The sequence below is a fragment of the Pseudorca crassidens genome, chromosome 3 (genome assembly GCF_039906515.1).
Source record: "Pseudorca crassidens isolate mPseCra1 chromosome 3, mPseCra1.hap1, whole genome shotgun sequence".
Taxonomy (NCBI): Eukaryota; Metazoa; Chordata; class Mammalia; order Artiodactyla; family Delphinidae; genus Pseudorca; species Pseudorca crassidens.
In genome coordinates, this window is record NC_090298.1 from 54,891,287 (window position 1) to 54,913,049 (window position 21,763).

General features: G+C 40.6%; 1 long non-coding RNA gene and 1 pseudogene across 1 annotated transcript in view; both read right to left on the reverse strand.

The window, feature by feature from the left end:
• Positions 1 to 213: 213 nt before the first annotated feature.
• The window catches only part of LOC137220711 (uncharacterized), a 583,372-nt gene continuing 561,822 nt past the window's right edge, over positions 214 to 21,763 (reverse strand). Inside the window, exons 6-8 of the long non-coding RNA XR_010941755.1 lie at positions 19,390 to 19,538; positions 832 to 1,002; positions 214 to 356 (exon numbers count right to left, since the gene is read on the reverse strand). This is a non-coding gene — a long non-coding RNA (uncharacterized lncRNA). The remainder of the gene's footprint in view (positions 357 to 831; positions 1,003 to 19,389; positions 19,539 to 21,763) is intronic.
• On the reverse strand, positions 11,432 to 13,997 carry LOC137220710 (ras-related protein R-Ras2 pseudogene; annotated as a pseudogene).

Sequence of the window (21,763 nt, forward strand, 5' to 3'; positions counted from 1 at the left end):
AAACATGCTATGACTCCTATTTAATCCTAAAAGAAAAGTTCTTTGTTTTCTGGATTTGTCAACCTGGCAATTGTAACAATCAATGTATTAACTTTTTTTTTCCAGTAAAATAATGCTACAAGAACTAGCAATGATTCGTCACCCTGTAATAATATGCACGAATTTAGGGCAGGGCCATAATTATTTTATGAACTTACATTTAATGTACAGAAGTCTTCCTTTGTCTCACAAGATTCCAGGAAGTAGAAAGAGGGGGTGATTTGGAATGATAAAGCTCCCTTTTGATCTACAGTTCTGAAGAGAGGCATGTTTTTTCTTTTGTTGGTCTAACAACAGTGTAGATATATATGCCCTTACTTAAGAGAGAAGAAAAACAGAAAACCAAAAGTTAAGACATTCATATTACACAAGCCAAAATATTAAACAGAAGCCTGCGTGCCACTCTGTGATTTTCTAACTCTATTGAGTATCTTTCTGGATTTAAACCCTCACGAAAGAAGTAATGTTCATTACCTAATAATGATAAAATATTACTTCCAGTGAAAAACATGATCTTCTTTGCTCTTATAAGGTGTAATGGAGAGTTTTATGCCCACTTTATGCACGGGCAAGTTGAGGATCCATGAAGGAAGATTATTACCTACAAAATCACATAGCTAACCAGGCACGAAACCAATGCCAAGTGAGCCCAAAGGTTTAGGCCTCGTGATCAGACAACCCACTTCCCTTTGCTTACCTGTCAAATCCCGTAAGTGTGAGCTATACTTCATGTTTGTTTCTCATAAATACATCCTTATTGATAATGTCAATAAAGTAAATTTCATCACTCACTTGGAATGGCTCCGTCTTCATCCTGGCAGTGTTTTGCCTTCCAGGAGAGCAGAACAATGCACCATAGTTTCCAAGTGCCTTTCATTTGTCACTGGGACCTTTGCTATTTGGATCACACTTCCTCCTTGCCAGACCTTAGCAAATATAAAATCTTGGTCCAGATAATTATCTCTGTAATGGAGGTAATTGCAATGGTAAGCGTCTTTACCCCAAATTCCCATGTTTTTTCAGTGCTTTATTTTAGGCTGACCCATACTATCGAAAAGTGTTCCAGCGACGGCTAAAGCTAGAGAGGGACAAGGTATTAACCAAAAACTTATTAAAACCAACAACCAATGTTTGTATAAAGCTTTAAAGTTTACCAAGTTTCAATCCAGGGAGGTAACCAGGGCAGGTCTCATTATTCCCATTTTATAGATGAGGAAATGAGGTTCATTCAGATCTTTTTATTTCAAATTCCACGCTAGAGCTACAATACCACAATATCACAATACTGCAATTCCTGGGCGCTTCGCTATTATTGTTATTATTACTCTTACCATTCAAAACCAGAGGGCATTTGCTTGAACTTCCCCCCACATGAGCAGTCAGAGAAATCAGAATTGGGATCATCAAGCAAATTTTACTTAAAATAACTTACTTATTATTTTCCAGACATGCTTTGGACAAGTTATTTTAAACACAATTGCACATCAGTAAAAGTCCACAGGAACAATGGTCCCTCCACAGGCTTCTAATGGAGAAAGTGAATTCAGAACAGACCTTGTTACGGTGTCAAAATGAAACAATGCCTGGGCAAGTTCCATTACCATTCCACAAACAAAACTAAGGAAACGGGAGAAGAAAGGAGAAAAGTAAAGTGTATTTATGTCCTGCAGGGCTCTAGCTCTGGCAGGAAATTCTGAGTGAGAGCTCTTATAGGTGCCCTACCACTTGACCCTGGGATTGTGGGACCTTTGCACGGCCATCTCCAATCAGGTGTGTGGTTGGCTCCTTCCACAGGCTTCAGAGGCTGTAGGGGCCTGAGTCTCACTCAGCTTTTCCATATCTCCCCAAACCTGGCCACTGCATATGTAGGGGAGCTTCCTTTTCTTGCTCCTACAAGCTTTGCAGACTTCCAGTTTACAGCAGGAAGAACTGCTTCTCTCCCCTCACCCTTCACATCACTTCTACATACATCATTCACTGATCACTGTCTTAGTAAGTCTTTAAATAAGTAGTAAGTCTTTAAATAAGTGCTTATTACCTATTGACTGGGAACAGACAACTTGAAGAGACATGCTATGTGCCAGACACACAACAATAGTCTCAAACTTGATTACATAAGAATCCCTTGGAATGCCCATATGAAATGCAGATTTCTGGATCCTACCTCTGGAGATGTTTATACGGTAGGTTTGGGATGCAGCCCAAGATCTGGATTGCAGTCAAATACTCCAGATGATTTTGATGTAGGGGATCCAGGGTCACTTCGAGAAATACCATAGTAAGTGCTAAATAACTGAATAAAAGAATGAGTGAATGAATGATAATATCATGAATGAGAATCGCTGGTTGAACTGTGTTTCCCTCATTTGCCTTGCCATGAGGATCATTGGTACACAGTAAAAATAATGATTACTAAGCCTGCCCCAGACACAGTAATCATAAACCCCAGGGAAAGAATCTGGGAATCTATATTCTTAAATAAGTGCCCCAAATGAGTCTTAGGAAGATGCACCTTTGAGGAATACTACCATATAGGCTGTGGTCTCTGTAGTTCCCACAACACTCATTTCCTGTTCTTTGAAGCAGTAACTTGGAGTGACCACATTCAAGCAAGTACCTGAAGTTCTTACTATCTTGGTAAAACTGCTCCTTCACTTGCCATTTTAGAAAAAAGCAGACCCTTCAGCCATACCCCATATGATCCTTCCAGTAAACAGTCTACAGCTATGGATCTAAATGGGTTTCAATATAATCTGGCGAGATTTCAAAATATTTAATAATCAGTACTGTCTGGGCACCAACTAATCCAAGTGGACAAACAGTATATATAGTAATATAAGCAACCAACGTTTACTGTCTAGATAGTCGTCCCTAGTGTAAGACTTTAAATGATAGTTTTTTTTTTAATTGAAATGTAGTTGATTTACAATGTTGTGCTAGGTTCAGGTGTAGAGCAAAGTGATTCAGTTATATATATTTCAGATTCTTTTCCCTTATAGGTTATTACAAAATATTGAGTATAGTTCCCTGTGCTCTACACTAGGTTCTTGTTGGTTATCTATTTTGTATATGGTAGTGTGTATATGTTACGCCCAAATTCCTAATTTATCCCTCCCCCCTTAAATGATAGTTTTTTAATCGTGTAAGCTTAATAAAGCTTGGGGAGACTGATGTATTTTCAAGAATCCCTTCTAATTTATCTCTTGCACCCCTGTATAGAAGGCCTGAGTTTGGTAAATATATTGACGGTAATGCCTGGTAATTTTGCCCAGGTTTGTTTAATACATCTTTCCCTGTTTAATTTGCTGCACGCTCCATGCCCTGACATCTTATTCTTTACCAGACCAGAAGTTTTTTAATGTGCAAGCCTATTGTGCCTAGGGAAAAATGTTGAACTTTTGCCTTTGTAATAAGATATGCTCCAATGACCAACTTTAGCAATTTAATATAGTTGAATAATAACTGAATGGGACACTTTGTCACTCAGTCATTATTCAAGCTCCTACTGGGGGTGGAGAGAGGAGTTGCTGAAGGCCAGATTATTCCCAAGGGAGCCCAGCCACACAAATCAACACTGAGAGAATCTTTTTAAAAACAATGTTACAAAAAATCAAAAATTCCAGGAAATACAAGTCAAACTATAGATTTGCAAAATGCTTATGAGAGCTCAAGTTCAATTTTACAAAATGGCATAGTGTTTAGTATTCATTTAAGATATTTTTGTACATGGAAAGTATGTTGGAAGGATAAAGCAATCACCTGGATAATTCAATCTAAGAAGTGCTTTGTAGGTGGACATGATCCAGATAGATGAGGTCATTTCCATATGGTCCAGAGGTATGTGAAAATTCCCCTTCACCCTACATTGCATGTTACCTCTGATTCTGAAGATATTCCAGTATTCATTACAAGCTTCAAGCACCTGTATCTTGCTCTGATGTGTACAAAGACATTTCTGCTGAAAATTTCAAGGTCTCTTATTTTCATGCAAAACTTGAAGAAGCCAAAGTTTTTGTTTATTCATTTTAGTCTGAGTTGTTCTGTTTTGTTTTGCTTTTTGAGATGTACTGTAAAGCCAATTTTCCTTTTTTCTGTATCTAGGACCAGGGCTTCATTTGCCAGTGAAGAAGATACCACATGCAGACTTCTAATTTATGTACTTAGCGTATATAATGTGTTCTAGAGTCTCAAGGAAGTTAATCAAGGGAAAACCCAGATAGCCTGGCAGCCTTAGGGAACTAGGGTGTGGCCATTCGGGAAGGCTGCCTCTTCCTCTGGAAAGACACCTGGTTGGGATTAGGCTGGGCCAAGGCTGTCCGGTCAGTGACAGCTGCCTCAGTGTCAGGATAGGAGGCTTTCCGAGAAGACATGGCTCTCTTCCAGAACATCTGAGCCCTGATTCCTGCAATGCCACAGTCCTCATTTTTACTCCATGTGTGGATATCACTACCAAAGAGGTCACAGAAGCTCCCTGACCTCATATCTCTACCACAAGAAAGGCCCTCTCCTGTTGCCTAGACCAGGGACCTTTTCCTTTCCAGGCATTCTCAGAAGACTCAGGAGAGTTGCAGAAGTTCTGGAAAGAGTTCTGGAAGGTATAGGAAGCCCTGAGAGACATGTGCCCCATCAACAGAGGGTCGGGGATCTCATGGAAGTGGTTCCTCGTCATTCATGTCCTCTCATACCCCTACCCTACTTTATGCCAATCCCTCGGGTTTTCATAAACCAGGTTGAGGGACCAGCCACAGGTCAAGAAAAAACCCCAGATCTGGGACTGATAAGTTAATTAAGGGACCTCAAAGGATTTTTACAATTGTTGATAACCTCTGACAGTCATACCTACTTATTGTTAACAAAAAATGTTTATCCTTTCTGAGATGTCGTGGATAGAAAGGCTTATAGGCAGGGTAAGTGTTCAGTGCAGTAGATGTATTTTCTTGATAGTAGATCTAGCCCAGTGATTACTCCCTAAAAGTCATCATAGACAGCACTCTCACACGGATACAGATAGAAGTTGAAAAACACATTTCCTAAGGTACTGATTTTCTCATATCAAGACTCTGGTTAGATGCCCCATGGTAGGAACCTTTCTCCACGTTTTGTGAATGGACAGAGAAAATCCTAGTCTTTGCCTCGGATTTCAGCTTAGGAGACAGCACTGCTTATCTGGAAAGATTCAGTGGCCCTGGCCCAAAGAATATTCAGCTTTTGCTCCAATGGAACCAGGATCCTCTTTTCAATGTCCACCACAAACTGGGTGTCAGAGAAAACAGATTGATTGCCCCATAGCGGAGCTGCCAAGAGGAACTCTAAGCCAGACTTTGGTAAATGGAAGTTCCCATTGGCACCACAAGCCCCTGGGGAAGCATCTGGACTGATCTTGGTTATTGCCTTCATGGCCTTACCTGACTCCTCAAATTCCCTCTTTTGAGCCTAATCTGAGCACCACACCTCTAAAATCCACACCAGCCTAACACTCTCATTCTGACCTCCATTCTTGCCATTTCAGTGACCACACTCAGCCTCTGTTCCTGATTCTATCCACCCAAACAAGCCTTCGTCTAACCTGCCTTAGCTGATTATTCAGGCCCAGGCCCATCAGGAAGGCAAACCTCATCCTAGGCCCTCGTTCTGGCTTAGTGCCTCTGATGTCGGTTGCACAACTGGGCACCACAAGGAGCACATGACTGCCATCCACAAAGACAAAGATGGAAACTATGAGCCATCCACTTGGCAACCATGCTGGCACCCTCCTCCATTCATGCTGCCAAGCCCTGACCAGAAAGATCTTGGACTGCTTACTGCCCAATGCACTCAGTCCAGACTCAGCGTGGCTCAGGTCGTGGCTGGTAGAACCAGCTATAATGACACTTACACTCGCAAGAAAAGGACAGAGGAGGGGACCCAGACTCCATATCAGCTTATGCCCGCCAGATTCAAGCTAAAGAGAAATCTAGAAATCTTCATGAAACTAAACAGGAAAGATTTTATTATTATTGTTATTATTGTTATTTAGAAAACGACCCAAAATAAACATGTTCTACCTTTAAAAATTTTTAATTTGATTTCCACAGGAAAAACTGAATGCGTTTTCTGTCCACAGAAAGCATGTATGGTCTTTTTCCAGGAATAAGGGAAGCAGGGAAATAGGTGAAGAAAAGTAAGTCAGTGATTAGGGTATAAGCTATAATGTAGGGAAGAGCTATGTCACTGTTGCCTACAGAGTACTAATCCTATGTCCCAAGTGATTTCGAAAGCACTTTAAAGAAACCAGGAAGAAAATTAAGTACCTGCCTATACATTTATCTCATTTTATCCCCTCCCCAGTTCTTTCAAGTGAAGATTTATTTCCCCCACCTTGCAAATAAGGAAACTGAGGCAGCTCAAAGAAGCTAAAGGACTGTTCAAGGTTACAAAGCTAAAAAATGGTTGAGATGGGAGTTGAACCCAGTTCGTCATTAATTTAGACAACTATCTTCCCCCTGAAGCATATGCCAAAAGAAGTGTACCAACATTCCAAGACAATGTCATCAGGGAGAGCACAGTCAAATTACTATTGAAGGAGTCCTTCCAGTCCGTTTCCCAAAACTAGTGTTGGAAGTGTTGGAAGGTGAGTTTGGTAATTGGTTCACTTTTAATAGATGATTTATTTTAAGCTGCCTGGCTTGATGATGCAACAAGCAGGGGAATGAGCTTGGTTTGAAGATAGATTTCTGATCTTCTGGGAAGTGCTTCTACTTCAATAAGCTTTGACTCACCAAGGAAATTCCTAAGGACGTTTAGTCACAACCTGCTGAGCTGCCAACGCTGTAAATATACACATGCCCATATGCACACATATGCATAGGAATAGATAATTTTGTAGTCATGGCAATGAATGCTGCTTTCATCACGGACCAAGCCATTGCAGTCAGCAGGGAGGAGGCTGCTGGGGGGAAACTTTTCTTCTTCCAACTTGGGTCCAGTAGTTGGTGGCCTGTAAATTAACTGACGACGGATAGGTTAACAGGAAAAGAGATGAGGTTTACTTAAGGCTACACAACAGAACTACTCAGTAATAGGTAACTCGCTCAACAGACTGGGATAAAAACTTTATATGCCAAATTAACAAAGGGGTGGTGATGGTGGTAGTTAGGGCTTCAGCAGGAAGATAGGGAAGGTTCTGTGGGACTTCTTGGTGCTAATGGCTATGGGCAGTCTGCCTCCATACAGGCACCTAAATACATTGGAAACACCCATGGTTGGGGGGAGGGAAGGAGGTTAATGGCAGCTGTATATTCTGAAAGCTATGTTTGTGTCAGATAAAGGGACTTGAGATAAGATTTCTTCCTGTATCTTCTTTAGCTCAAATGTTTTTACTTTAAAATCAACTCTGGGGGCTCTGAGCGGTTCCCCACATTTCCCTCACCGGAAACATCCCTAGAAGTTTAAAAACAAAAAAAAAGAGGCTAGGTTGATGGCTATGGGAAGAGATTTGGATTAGAAGTTGCAGGGAAAGAGATACACAAAGGGAGAAGAAAACAAAGATGAATGGTTGGAGCAGTTTCTGAGTCCACAAGGCAGCCAATCAAGAAGATTTCTAGACGTTGGATTTTGAAGCACCTTTAGTGAGGATGGTAGTGGCAGTGTTATAGCCATGGCTATTTCCCGGAGCAGAGCATGGAAGATGCAGGTGTTCCAGTGAATTTTCTGAGTGGTCCATACTGTTGTGGTGATAAATCCTTTGAAGTTATAGCACTTCAGCTTCAGCTCGCAGGGCTTTAGGAAAAAGGCAGCTTTAGTTCTCAGTGATGCCAAGTCAAGAGAGTGAGAGAAAAATTTAATTACCAACAAAACGTGTAAGATGGCAGGTAGAATTCACAGAGATGAAAAGGTAGCTTTAAGACAATGAACGGGACTCAAATCTGGTAACATACAAGGGTAGGTTATTATTTTCCACTGAAACATACAATTTCTTTCTACAATCATCCCCATTAAAAAAAAATTTATTTTATTTATTTATTTTTGGCTGCATTGGGTCTTCGTTCCCGTGCGCAGCTTTCTCTAGTTGCGGTGAGCGGGGGCTACTCTTCGTTGCGGTGCGCGGGCTTCTCATTCTGGTGGCTTCTCTTGCTGCAGAGCACGGGCTCCAGGCACACGGGCTTCAGTAGTTGTGGCACGTGGGCTCAGCAGTTGTGGATCACAGGCTCTAGAGCACAGGCTCAGTAGTTGTGGCGCACGGGCTTAGTTGCTCCGCAGCACGTGGGATCTTCCCGGACCAGGGCTCGAACCCGTGTCCCCTGCATTGGCAGGCATTCTTAACCACTGTGCCACCATGGAAGCCCCTACAATCACCCCCATTTTGAGCAAAGATTATCAAAGTAAGATTCCTCTTGTTTACAAAATGTCTTTTCTCATTAAATTTGGCCAGATCATTTACATAAGTGCAGCAAGATTGGTAATTGGACTATATAGGCCTTTTAAAGTTTGCTTGGCTGGAACTTTTATAAGGAATCTCAGATTGGACTTTTAAATGCCTCTTGATGCTTGCAAGCCAAGCCATGAACTTATTAGACTTCATCTGCAGTATTTATAGATTTGGTGATTTCCTTTCTTCTTGAGTTTCCCAAAATATCCTAAAGTTCCTGGGCCTGCCAGAAAGTGACTTTCCCTACTCACCTATAAAGGCCGGGAAGTGTGTAAGCCAGGTACCAGGACAGTTTTTCCAGAACGGTTTTGTAAACATTGGCTTCATAAAGCAATCTTAATTCCTGAAAACTGTTTGGTCACAGATGATTCTGTGTACATGAATCTCAAATATGACATTCCAGTTAAAGCCTTGGTGATATACCCAATTTTCTCAATTATGTCCTGTTACAAAGAGAACAGATTCTTACTGAACTTATGCAAGCAACTATATTGCAATGAGAGTAAAAACATTCAGTAAGAGTTTCTGAATTCTGGAGGGATCAGTTAGCGAAAAAAAGATAAATGTTTCTTTTCAGTTTGCAAAGATATAATCTTCTTAATTGTTGTGAGTTATAGATAGCTTAGGAGAAAACAGAAAAGGGGTTCCTTATATCCAGAAAAACAAAACATCTAAGAACAAGCAATATTCCAAACAAATAAACAAAAAAATCCATAAAAATTATAATCATTTTTCACTTGCTCATTCAGTCTCACATAATAATTCTTGTCCCGCTTGAAACTGGCTTAGCAGTTTTGTGAAGTCATCAGCTTCACCACTAGAATTCTGGATATCCTTAGTGGTGTGATCTCAAATTTATTTAAGCAATGCCATGAGAAGCCTGTACCCCAGAGTACCTTAGGTCATAGATCTTTCTGTGGTTCTCTGAGACATCCCTTTTGTTGAAGACAAAGTATTCCGGCTTGTAGCTGATTGCAAGAGCTTTTAGGAAAGCATCAGAATAACAGAATAACTATCTGTGAATGACAAAAAACTTAAAACGGCCACTGTTAAAGTTTGATGAGAATTCATTATAAAAAATAATGCAGTTGACAAATTTGGTTGTTTCTGTGACATATATTCTCTTAGGATAATAACTGAAATTATGACTGATAACATTCTATCAGGACATATCATAGACAATGAGGGCATTGACAAATTTCTAGGAACTTCATAGAATTTCTGAAGTACTTATATCAATAACATTTAGGCATACCAGTATAACCTAGGGAAGGTTAAGCACCTCTTCCCATTTGACAGTGCTTCCGTGCAACTTAACTTATTATGACATAAACTTAATTAGTTAAACATCTCCCTTTTCACAAGGTGAGAGGACAAACCCTTTGAGATTTTCCAGGGACCCCGTGGAAAGTCTCAAAGTCAGTTCCAGGTCAAAAAGATTTCATTTAGAATTTGATTTTGGGAAGCTGTCCAAAACGTCAGCAGGTTTGAACACCTGATTAAACAGGATCACAGATCAGTTTTTATTTAAGAAAAAAGACTTGGTCTTCTTAAATAATCAAAAACATGGTTAAAGTACTGGAAATTATTCCAATAAGACACAGAACCTTCGCTTCCTAAGTAGATGACTTAAAAGGTAAAGAGAACCTTTTTACAATCTCTTATTAAGAACAGACCAGTAATCCAAGAAATTCTGTCTTTTCTTTTTTTTTTTTGCGGTACGCGGGCCTCTCACTGCTGTGGCCTCTCCCGTTGTGGAGCACAGGCTCCGGACGCGCAGGCTCAGCGGCCATGGCTCACGGGCCCAGCCGCTCCGCGGCATGTGGGATCTTCCCGGACCGGGGCACTAACCTGTGTCCCCTGCATCGGCAGGCGGACTCTCAACCACTGCGCCACCAGGGAAGCCCCAAAACTTTGTCTTTTTAAGGGAGAGAAAACCAAACTCTAATTTTGCATCAATACATTATTGATATTAAAACAATATTGACATTATAAAACTTACAGTAAATCCATTCAGTCTTAGCCAGCCTGACCACATTAGATAAGATTCTCTCTCTGTGTCCCACAACATCACCCCACTCCCCAACCTGTAAAACTTCCTATATTTATTCATCTTTCTGTTTCTCTTTCTTTTCTTTTTTTTTTTTGCGGTATACGGGCCTCTCACCGTTGTGGCCTCTCCTGTTGCGGAGCACAGGCTCCGGACGCGCAGGCCCAGCGGCCATGGCTCACGGGCCCAGCCGCCCCGCGCCATGTGGAATCTTCCCGGACTGGGGCACGAACCCGCGTCCCCTGCATCGGCAGGCGGACTCTCAACCACTGCGCCACCAGAGAAGCCCCTTGTCTCTCTTTTTTTTCTTTTTTCTTCTGGAACAATCTTGTGTGTGTGTGTGTGTGTGTGATAACAGAGCAATTTTAATTCTAGCATACAAGGATATGCTTTATAAACTTCGTGCAACTGTTGTACGCATTCAGTAAAGTGACAACTCGCAATACCACTTAGTATCTCAAAATCAGGAACATACCTTTGAATTGTTTAAACACAATCCACAGAGTGAAAAACAAAATCAGAAGTCACCACAGTTATACTAATTGTCACCTAAACGTTTTACCACTTACTACTTGATATAGCAGTCAGTATCTAGTAGGGGATATCGGAAGTGATTTCAGATTCTCATCCTGTCGTACTCTATTGGGAAGGTTTCTTGAGTAGCTATGTGACTGGCCAAAGGTGGGTACAACCAGGACCAGAACAGCATGTAAGGTTCTACCACAGTTTCTGTAGTTTTCACTTTGTTTTCCTTTGTCAGCTAAAAGTGAACAGTAAGAATTAAATACTTATCTTTACATATACACGAGGTATGCTGTGAAAGCATATTTGCTTACAAACATATAAAAATACTTGTTAACTAGTTTGATAAGAAAATAACGTATAAAAGTATATAGCAAAACGTTAATCATCTCTAACCCTGGAAAGATCAATTCCATATTTTATGTTATAAACAAAAACAGTTTTAGTTTTTTGAATCCCTTACCCAGAAATACTTGAAAAGGAAGACAGACAGAAATTATTTATTTTTACTCTCAACATGGCTGTGAAAAAGAGTTAAATTAAAAAACCAAGAACACTAAAATTCCTAAGTCCAGAATGAGTCCAAATATTTGGTCACATAGAATATTATCTTTAGGAATAATAGTAAAGGCTTTACATGCAGTTTTTAACCTATAAATACAATAGGCATTTTGGTATTTTGGCCACTGGAAAACAAAGGCTATAGCATCAGTAAAGGTCTGAGATGTCTCACTTTTGTGAATTCAATTCAGTGTATTTAAGGTTAACTAAAGTTGACATCAAAATTTTTAGAGATAGGCAAAAATTCACATTTTAAAAAAACTCCCTATGTTTCTATTTAGAGTAACAGTAGGCGATATGATTCCAGAAGTTAAAAGTTATTTCACAACCTATGACTTCAGCTTGGCAAACAGCTTAGGTTCCAAAGCTGATTCATCCTTATTAAAAGTAAGCCCTTAAAAAAAGAATGTGTCTGTATATATAGATATCCATTTTAAAGGAATTAATCTTTGAAGCAGCCTTAGTGTTTCCTTTAAATCTGTCTTGAATGACCATTGGATTAGCTTCATGGAAAGGATTAGCCAGCTTCTTGGTCTAAGGCTACCACGGTGATCATTTATCTAAGGCTAGAAAGGTACCGGCGTGATGTTAACTGTAAGGAGAGAGGGAGAAGATGAGGGCTTTTCCTGGCAGTTTGTAGCTAAAATTCAAGGGATTCTTAGAAAATGACACAGTGGCAGCCTTTCTTGTCGTTTTCTTTCCGTGTTGGTTCTGGTGAAGGAGGACATTCCTGCCCTTGAAATTTCCTTATAACCCGGACAAGCTCATGGAAAACTTGATCTACATTCATCCTAATCTTTGCTGACGCCTTCACATATGTTACCTTAAGTTGTCGTGCTAACTGCTGTCCTTCTTCCTGCGTTACCTGTCTCTGATGATCCAGATCTGCTTCATTACCAATTAAAGTCATTAGAAACTCATCACGATCCTTTCCTCTGAGAATCTGTCTTTGAAACTTATAGATTTCTTCAGAACTGCCTCTATCTGTGACTGAAAAGACCAACAGGAAACCCTCGCCAGTTCTCATATACTGTTCTCTCATAGCTCCAAACTCCTCTTGTCCCGCTGTATCCAGAATATCTAGCCGGGCTGCCCGGTCATCTGTCACGCACTGCTTTGTGGAGGAATCCTCGACGGTTGGATCATAATCCGTTACAAAATAGGACTAGATGAACTGGATGGTGAGCGCCAACTTGCCGCGCTGCCCCCGCCGATTACCACGAGCCGGTGCTTCTCTTGGCCGGAGCTGTCCCGCCAGCCGGCGGCGGCCATGTGGATGCCGCCGAGCCCAGCCCGGCCACGCCGAGCCGCCGCCCGTCCTAGGCCCGGCTCCGGAGACTTGTGCGGCCGGTGGGCCGCGGGCGAGCAGCCGGGCGGGGGTCTCGGGCGCCAGGAGCTGCTGGAGGGCCCGTCCGGGTGGCAGCGCAGCGCCCGGGCTGCCTGGGTCCCGACCGAGGCGCAGAGAAGCGAGGTGACCACAGCGGCGAGGGGCTTCAGTGGCCGGAGGGCGCACTCCAGCACACGTCTTCACAGTGCCAATGGAACAATCTTTAAACAACTACTTTTGGACAGAATTACACTTTTCTTTTTCTTAACAAACACAATCCTACACTCCTTGAATACTTTGCATTCAGAGTTTTCTTCTTCACCCTTATTTATTTCTAGTAGCTTCATTTACATATATTGATTATAATTTTGAACCCTTAGTAACCTTTATTTCCCAGAGAAAACTAGGAAGTAGACAATTGTGAACTGTCATAGACCACCAGCACTGTGTAGTAGATTAGCAAATTTATCAATACATCATCTCACAGTTTCTAGAGACTTATGCTGCCCTCAAAGTACAATTTCTCAATATGACAAAAATATCATTTTTGTTCATAGACCCAAATATCTTTAGTTTCCTGTATAAATAAGAAGTCAAAATAGATAAACTTAAAGCTATGTTTAGTAATTAATGTTTCAGTATTTTATATTATTTGGAAATGATCTAGATATTTAATGGATATTTAATGGATATCTATTATTTAACTTTGTATAACTCTAAGGTTTCAAGTTACCAAAAAGATTTTGGAAAGTACTTCTAAGCAGACATATAATAAAACACAATTGTTGTTGAAATAAAATCTGTAAGAGCAATGATTTAATTTGATTAAAATAAAATCTCTAAGGAATCTTGCTCCCTGACTTCAGACTGTACTACAAAGCTACAGTAATCAAAACTGTATGGTGCTGGCACAAAAACAGACACATAGATCAATGGAACAGGATAGAAAGCCCAGAAATAAACCCACTCACTATGGTCAATTAATCTATGATAAAGGAGGCAAGAATAAGCAATGGAGAAAAGACAGTCTCTTCAATAAGTGGTGCTGAGAACACTGGAGAGCTACATGTAAAAGAATGAAATTAGAACATTCTCTAACACCATATACAAAAATAAACTCAAAATGGACCTAAACGTAAGGCCATATACTATAAAACTCCTAGAGGAGAATATAGGCAGAACACTCTGACATAAATCGCAGTCATATTTTTTTTTGGATCTGTCTCCTAGAGTAATGGAAACAAAAGCAAAAATAAACAAATGGGGCTTAATTAAACTTAAAAGCTTTTGCACAACAAAGGAAACCATAAACAAAACGAAAAGACAACCTACAGAATGGTAGAAAATATTTGCAAACAATGCAACCAACAAGGGATTAATTTCCAAAACACATATATTATATGGCTCACTATCAAAAAAATAAATAACTCAGTCAAAAGAAAAATATGGGCAGAAGACCTAAATAGACATTTTTCCAAAGAAAACATATAGATGACCAGCAGGCATATGCAAAGATGCTCAACACTGCTAATTATCAGAGAGATGCAAATCAAAACTACCATGAGGTATCACCTCACACCAGTCAGAATGGCCATTATCAAAAAGTCTATAAATACTAAATTCTGGAGAGGGTGTGGAGGAAAGGGAACCCTCTTCCACTGTTGGTGAGAATAATGGTGCAGCCACTATGGAGAACAGTATGGAGGTTCCTTAAAAAACTAAAAATAGAATTACCATATGATTCTGTAATACCATTCCTGGGCAAATATCCAGAAAAGATGAAAACTCTAATTCGAAAAGGTACATGCACCACAATGTTCATAGCAGCAAAATTTACAATAGCTGAGACATGGAAACAATCTAAGTGCCCATTACAGATGAATGGATAAAGAATATGCGGTGTATATACACAATGGAATATTACTCAGCCATAAAAAAGAATGAAATAATGCTATTTGCAGCAACATGGATGGACCCAGAGCTTATCATAGTAAGTGAAGTAAGTCAGATAAAGATGAATATCATATGATATCACTTATATGTGGAATCTAAAAAAATGATATAAATGAACTTATTTACAAAACAGAAACACATTTACAGACATAGAAAACAAACTTATGGTTACCAAAGGGGAGGAGGAGGGAGGGATAAATTAGGAATTTGGGATTAACAGATACACACTACTATATATAAAATAGATAAATAACAAGGACCTACTGTATAGCACAGGGAACTATATTCAATTTCTTGTAATAACCTATAATGGAAAAGAGCCTGAAAAAGAACATATATATACACTATACACACACACACACACACATATATATATATCTTTGAATCACTTTGCTGTACACCTAAAACATTGTAAATCAACTATACTTCAATTTAAAAAAAATAAAATCTACTCAGCCATAAAAAGGAACAAAATTGTGCCATTTGCAGAGACATGGATGGACCTAGAGACCGTCATACAGAGTGAAGTAAGTCAGAAAGAGAAAAACCAATATCGTATATTAACGCATATATGTGGAATCTAGAAAAATGGTATAGATGAACTTATTTGCAAAGCAGAAATAGAGACACAGCCGTAGAGAACAAATGTATGGATACCAAGCGGGGAAGGGGGGTGGGGGATGGATTGGGAGATTCGGATTGACATATATACACTACTATGTATAAAACAGATAACTTATGAGAACCGACTGTATAGCACAGGGAACTCTACTCAGTGCTCTGTAGTGACCTAAATGGGAAGGAAATCCAAAAAAGAGGGGATATATGTATACGTGTGGCTGATTCACTTTGCCGTACAACACAAACTAACACAACATTGTAAAGCAACTATACTCCAATAAAAAAAATAAAATCTGTAAGTTTTATAATCTTAAACATATAGTAAATAATAGCTTATTTGATTAGTAAACCCAAGTAGTCTGAAAATATATGTTTGTATCATAATGCCGATAACTCAGAAGAAAGTTATTTTTATTATTAAACAAATGATATTAAACTAGTCTTATTTACTAAAGATTTACCCACATCATGTGAATTTGAAAAAAAATTTAGATTTCTGAGTTTTAGGAATATTTCATTTATATGTTTTTATTTTTCTCTAAGCCAATTAAAGTAGAGCTCTTTTAAGGAATTTTATAAATTAATTTGGCTATACCATCCAGGGGTAAGAAAATACCACATATACATATTACATACATAGACAGACATAAGCATATATGCAGACACAAATAGAGACCTTATAGCTTTCATAGTAATCCAAAATTTATTAGTTTAGGTAAGAATTAGTGTTTGTCTTTGTCCCACTTCTTATTCAGACTATGTTTCTAGCAGATGAAATGAGTTGTTATTTGTTCAACCTATGGGCTAAAGCTTTTTACCAATATTTGTGCGGGAGACCTTTAAGACCTTTTCTTTGCCTTGATGTATAATCAGTGGGGGCTGTAGTTCAGTCTCACTCAGGTGGTTGTTTTAGTGGCCTGAGAAGTTACTATTTATTTATTTGTTTGTTTGTTGGGCTATGCCGGGTCTTAGTTGCCGCGTGCAGGATCTTTTTAGTTGCGGCGTGCAGCATCTAGTTCCCTGACCAGGGATCGAAGCTGGGCCCCCTGCATTGGGAGCGCAGAGTCTTAACTGCTGGACCACCAGGGAAGTCCCGAGAAGTTACTTTTTAAAGCCCGGGGAGTGCTAAGGAAAAGAGCACTGGGGGCTCATTAAAGGGGGATATTAATTGGTTTTTATTAAGAGGAGAAATAAATTTCGTATATTTTATGACAGAAAGCAATAGTACAATTAAAAGCAAGGGATCCCTCAGGCTGAGAGCCAGCCTAATTTCCTTGGATGTTTGCATTTTAAAGAGATGGCTCTCGGGTCCTGGAGAAGACAGTTCTGGGTGGTAGAAGATTTACAACTCAAAGAGGGAGAGGAAGAAAGCAACCTTTTAAAATAACTGCTCTAAGAGCGTTTTCAGGGGCATATTTGCCTATTACCAGATTTTGGCTCGGACAACAGTAAATTTGTCTGGTAGCACTGAGCCTTTGCAAACAGGCATTTTTAAGGGGGGAGGGGGAGAGGGGGATGTAGTAGGTGGGCAGAATTATTTGTGTTGAGAGTCTGTAGTTTCTAATTGGCCCAGGTTGAGGCCTAGTTGCGAAGAGGTTTCAGAGGAGCGGGACTGAGGAGGCTGAGGCTATTTGTGTCTCTTTTTCTTAAGTTCAGGTCAGTCCCTTTTCCAACATGCTGACTTAAAGTATCAGCAAGTATCTTGAGATGAATAGGGGAGGCTTTGGAACTGGTCAGAAAGATGGGTGTACTTTGGGTTACTTCTAGAGCCATATTTCTGATTTTATAAAGACTTGGTTAGTAAGGTAAGGACAGATTTTTAATTTTTTTTCCGGTACGCGGGCCTCTCACTGTTGTGGCCTCTCCCATTGCGGACCACAGGCTCCGGACGCACAGGCTTAGCGGCCATGGGTCACGGGCCCAGCCGCTCCGCGGCATGTGGGATCCTCCCGGACCGGGGCATGAACCCGTGTCCCCTGCATCGGCAGGCGGACTCTCAACCACTGCGCCACCAGGGAAGCCCAGGACAGATATTTTTAATTCTTCAAAGAATTGAGTGGCAGCCTCAGTAATGATATTAAGGGGCTGGCCTACCCATCCAACTATATTATTTTGAAATTCTTACGTATATCAGAGAGAGTTCCAATTAAGGCAGAAACCAAGATTCCTATGTTCCAGGGCTTCTGGATTTAGAGCTCTGTGTCTTTGGAATGTTTTTATAAATCGTTCAACAAAGGCTTTAGGATGTATTCCTTCCCTCTGAGTACTTCATTCCACTTTAGCCCAATTAACCTTCAGGGGAAAGGCCCAAGTGGGCCATTTGTAGCAGGGAGGTGGAGGAGGGAGTTTATGGTGGATATAGATTTTGATTTCTGTTCTTTAATTTTGTTAAGGGAGACTTTTAAGCTAGCTGTGATCTTTCTTTATGTCCTCCTTTCAGTTTGATTTTTCCATATTGGTAATAGGATATTTGTTTAGGGTGAGAGTTCTCTAAAAATTCTTACAAATATAAACTCTTTTTCAAATCAAAAGATCTGTTGTCTGGCCACTGACGACTTAGGATCTGCAAACGTATATGTATTCTAAAATGTGCCTCAAAACCAATGGACCTTTTTATGATTTAGCCATGGACACAAGAGGCAACCCCCCAAAAGGGTGCAGAAAATGAAGACCCATAATTTAGTCACTCCCAACAATAGCCAAAGAGAAAGAAAGCAAAGAATCTCATTTGCCACAGGTGATGGGAGTGGTGTTTGTGAAAACATGTGTCTCTAGTTTCCCATAAAAGTGAGCTACCTTGGGACTTCCCTGGTGTTCCGGTGGTAAAGAATCCACTTTCCAATGCAGGGGACGTGGGTTCGATCCCTGGTCTGGTACCTAAGATCCAACATGCCACAGGGCAACTAAGCCCGCATGCCACAACTACAGAGCCTATGCGCCCTGAGCCTGCGCGCCACAACTAGAGAGAGAAAACCCACACGCCACAATCCCACATGCTGCAACTAAGACCTGATGCAGCCAAAAAAATAAAGAAAATAATTTTTTTGTGTGTTTTAAAGTGAGACACCTCCAGTTACAGACCTTCTGATCTGTGTCTGACACCAGGCAGGTGATACTGGGATAGGACTTCCCAGCACAAGCAAGGCAACGAGGAAACAGAGGATAAGGTCCTTACGGACTAAGACCCTTTATCTAGACTGAGATGAACGCACTAAGAGCTGGTAATGGTTAGCAGGACACCAGCCACAAATGGGGTGTCCAGTCTGCTCACATATTTGTCCTGAAGTCTACAGATTCTCATGATCTCAACCTAATGTTTGGCTTCTTCTGAACACAGACCCAAAAACCTGCATCCCTGGGCAGACAGAAAACCAGAGAGTGAATGCACTTACTAGATACAAACCAAGCTCTCAGGACACACAAAGAGATGAACAGATAGGACAGAGTGGCTATCCCTGGGAGGGAAAGGATCTACAATAAGAGTACTCAAACTAGAAAAATGGTACAGATGAACTGGTTTGCAGGGCAGAAATAGAGACACAGATGTAGAGGACGAACCTTTGGACACCAAGTGGGTAAAGTGGTGGTGGGGGTGGTGGTGGGATGAACTGGGAGATTGGGATTGACATGTATACACTAATATGTCTAAAATGGATAACTAATAAGAACCTGCTGTATAAAAAATCAATAAAATTCAAAAGTTCAAAAAAAGTAAATAAAAATATCTTCACAGCAAAAAAAAAAAAAAAAAAAAAAAACCGAGTCACAATATACAAAGAACTAGTTCGTGTTAAGTATTTTCTCCTGCTAATCTCAACCCTGGAAAGAAAAAAAAAAAGAGAAGCTCTTACTGCCTTTGCTCAACCAGACCCCGAGAGACCTGGGAGTCTGGCTGGTAAGGAAACTTACCTGTCAGCTTGGTCAGAGGTCCCAAGATCTCAGCTACAGTCTCTAGGTGAGCAGGGCACCCCTACCATCCGGTCCTTATCACCCAAACTGTTGAACTGTTGAAGAAGGAAAACTTTTCTTCTTCCAACTGATGTCTAGTGGTTGAGGGCCTACAAATTAACCAACAATAGACAGATTAACAGGAGAAAAGACAAGGATTACTTATGCAGGCAGGTGGAAGTAGTCAGTGATGAGGAACTCATTCAACAGCCAGGGATTAACAGGTTCATGTACCAAATTTAACAGAGGGGTGGTGGCGATTAGGGCTTCAGTGGGAAGGTAGGGAAGGTTCTATGGGACTTTTTGATGCTAAGGGAATGGGTAGTCTGTCTCCATGGCAGCTGCATTTGCAGGAAACTCCCTGGGAAGGGGGTTAACAGCAGTTGTATTTCTCTGGAGTCTCTGCCATGGTCAGGTAAGGGCCATTTAGATAAGATTTCTTTCCCCCTCTGCTTTAGCTAAAGTGTTTTGTCTTTAACATTATCTTTATACCAACTCTGGGGGTCTGAGTGGATCCCCACAAGACTCGAGACTCTCATCACCCCAAAATTTTAAAGAAGGAAAACCTCCCGGGTCCTTCCTGTGACAAGTGTTGAGATAGGCAATATTTCTATGATGGGCTTGAGAGCTCCCAGAAGATTCAGTGAAATTCTTGGTGACAGACACATTGCTGCCTAATACAAAGGCACTGTGGGTTTATCAATGTAATTTCTGCACAGGCTGAGATCATCACGGGCTTCATTCCAACAACACAAGTCCTGGCTTCTGTGCCCAGAGTGAGGGCTGATATTTAATTTCATTAAATCCCCAAGATTCAAAACCCATTACTTGCCTTCAGAAAATCATTGCACAGTATTTCAAGACTTAAGTGATATCAGTGTTTGAACTCTTTCTATATATAGTTGCTTTTTCCTTTTACCCACCACAGGCAGGAAAGGTAGACTGTTTATATTTTCAGTTACAAATTGATCTTATAACTCAAACACTGATGTCCAAGGAAATATTGTTATCCGTGGAAATATCTAGAAGAAAAGGTAAAATTCAATTCTAATTTCCAAAGGCAGTATTCCGTATTCTCTATTACTTTTAGTATGCTATGATTTAGTGCTGTTTGGTTTCAGTAGCACAAGCTTCCTGTTCATTAAAGCCATTTTCATACCTTCAGAAACTCTAGTTATTAAGACAGATAAGGATATCTCCTAAAAAACTGCGGTCTCAAGTCCATCAATTCAAACTGCTCATTCAGAATACAACGTATAGAAATTAAAGATAAATGAACCACCAGGTGATCTTTTCTTAGAAGATGGAAAGCCCCATAAAAAAGAAAGTCAGGTATTTGTCTGTAGTATAGACTCTCGGGATGAAATTCTTGGGGATGGGCACCATGGATTTGGGGCTTACTAACCTGCAGGGATACTGGAAACGAATAGCAATGAGAATAAGAACATAGCCAGAATGGCTCAGAGTTTGAGATACTTCTATATAGAATGAATTTAGACATTGCTAATTAGTGGTTTGAATTCTAGCTCCCCCAAATATTATCAAAATAACCTTTTGATACTGGATAATTCTTTGTTAGAAGACGGGGATTATCCTGGGCATTGTAGGATGTTTAGCAGCAATCTTGACCCTGACCCTCTAGAGGCCAGCAGCCTCCCCAGTCATGACAATCAAAAATGTCTCCAGACATTGCTCCATTTCCTCTTGGAGGCAAAATCAGCCCCAGTTAAGACACGAATGCTTTACAGGTAATAGAGATCTCACCACCTCAACAGGCTTAGCAGAGGCTCAGAATAGGGAGGGCAAGCTTGGGAATAGTTTCGAGATTTTGAAGTATGGTTTTCTTCAATGTGTGTCTTTCATCTTGAGAGTGGGGAGGTCTGGTTAGGGCTGGGTGAGGACCACAATATCATCTTTTTTTTTTTTTTTTTTTTTTTTTTTTGCGGTACGCGGGCCTCTCCCGTTGCGGAGCACGGGCTCCGGACGCGCAGGCTCAGCGGCCATGGCTCACGGGCCCAGCCGCTCCGCATGTGGGATCTTACCGGACCGGGGCACGAACCTGTGTCCCCTGCATCGGCAGGCGGACTCTCAACCACTGCACCACCAGGGAAGCCCCACAATATAATTTTTAGGATTAACGGACATAGCAAGGTGAAGATTTTGAGGTGAGGGGTTTGAAAATGCTCAAATTGATGTAAAATTATTCTTTGATGTTTTCAGTAGATGAGTTGAAGGGTCTTTGGGGAGGTCTTTGGAGTGAACGATAAAGTCATTTGTAATTGCCATCTTCTTGGGCTTTCTGGAACAGTAAAGTTATGCTGAAGAAGACCCATGG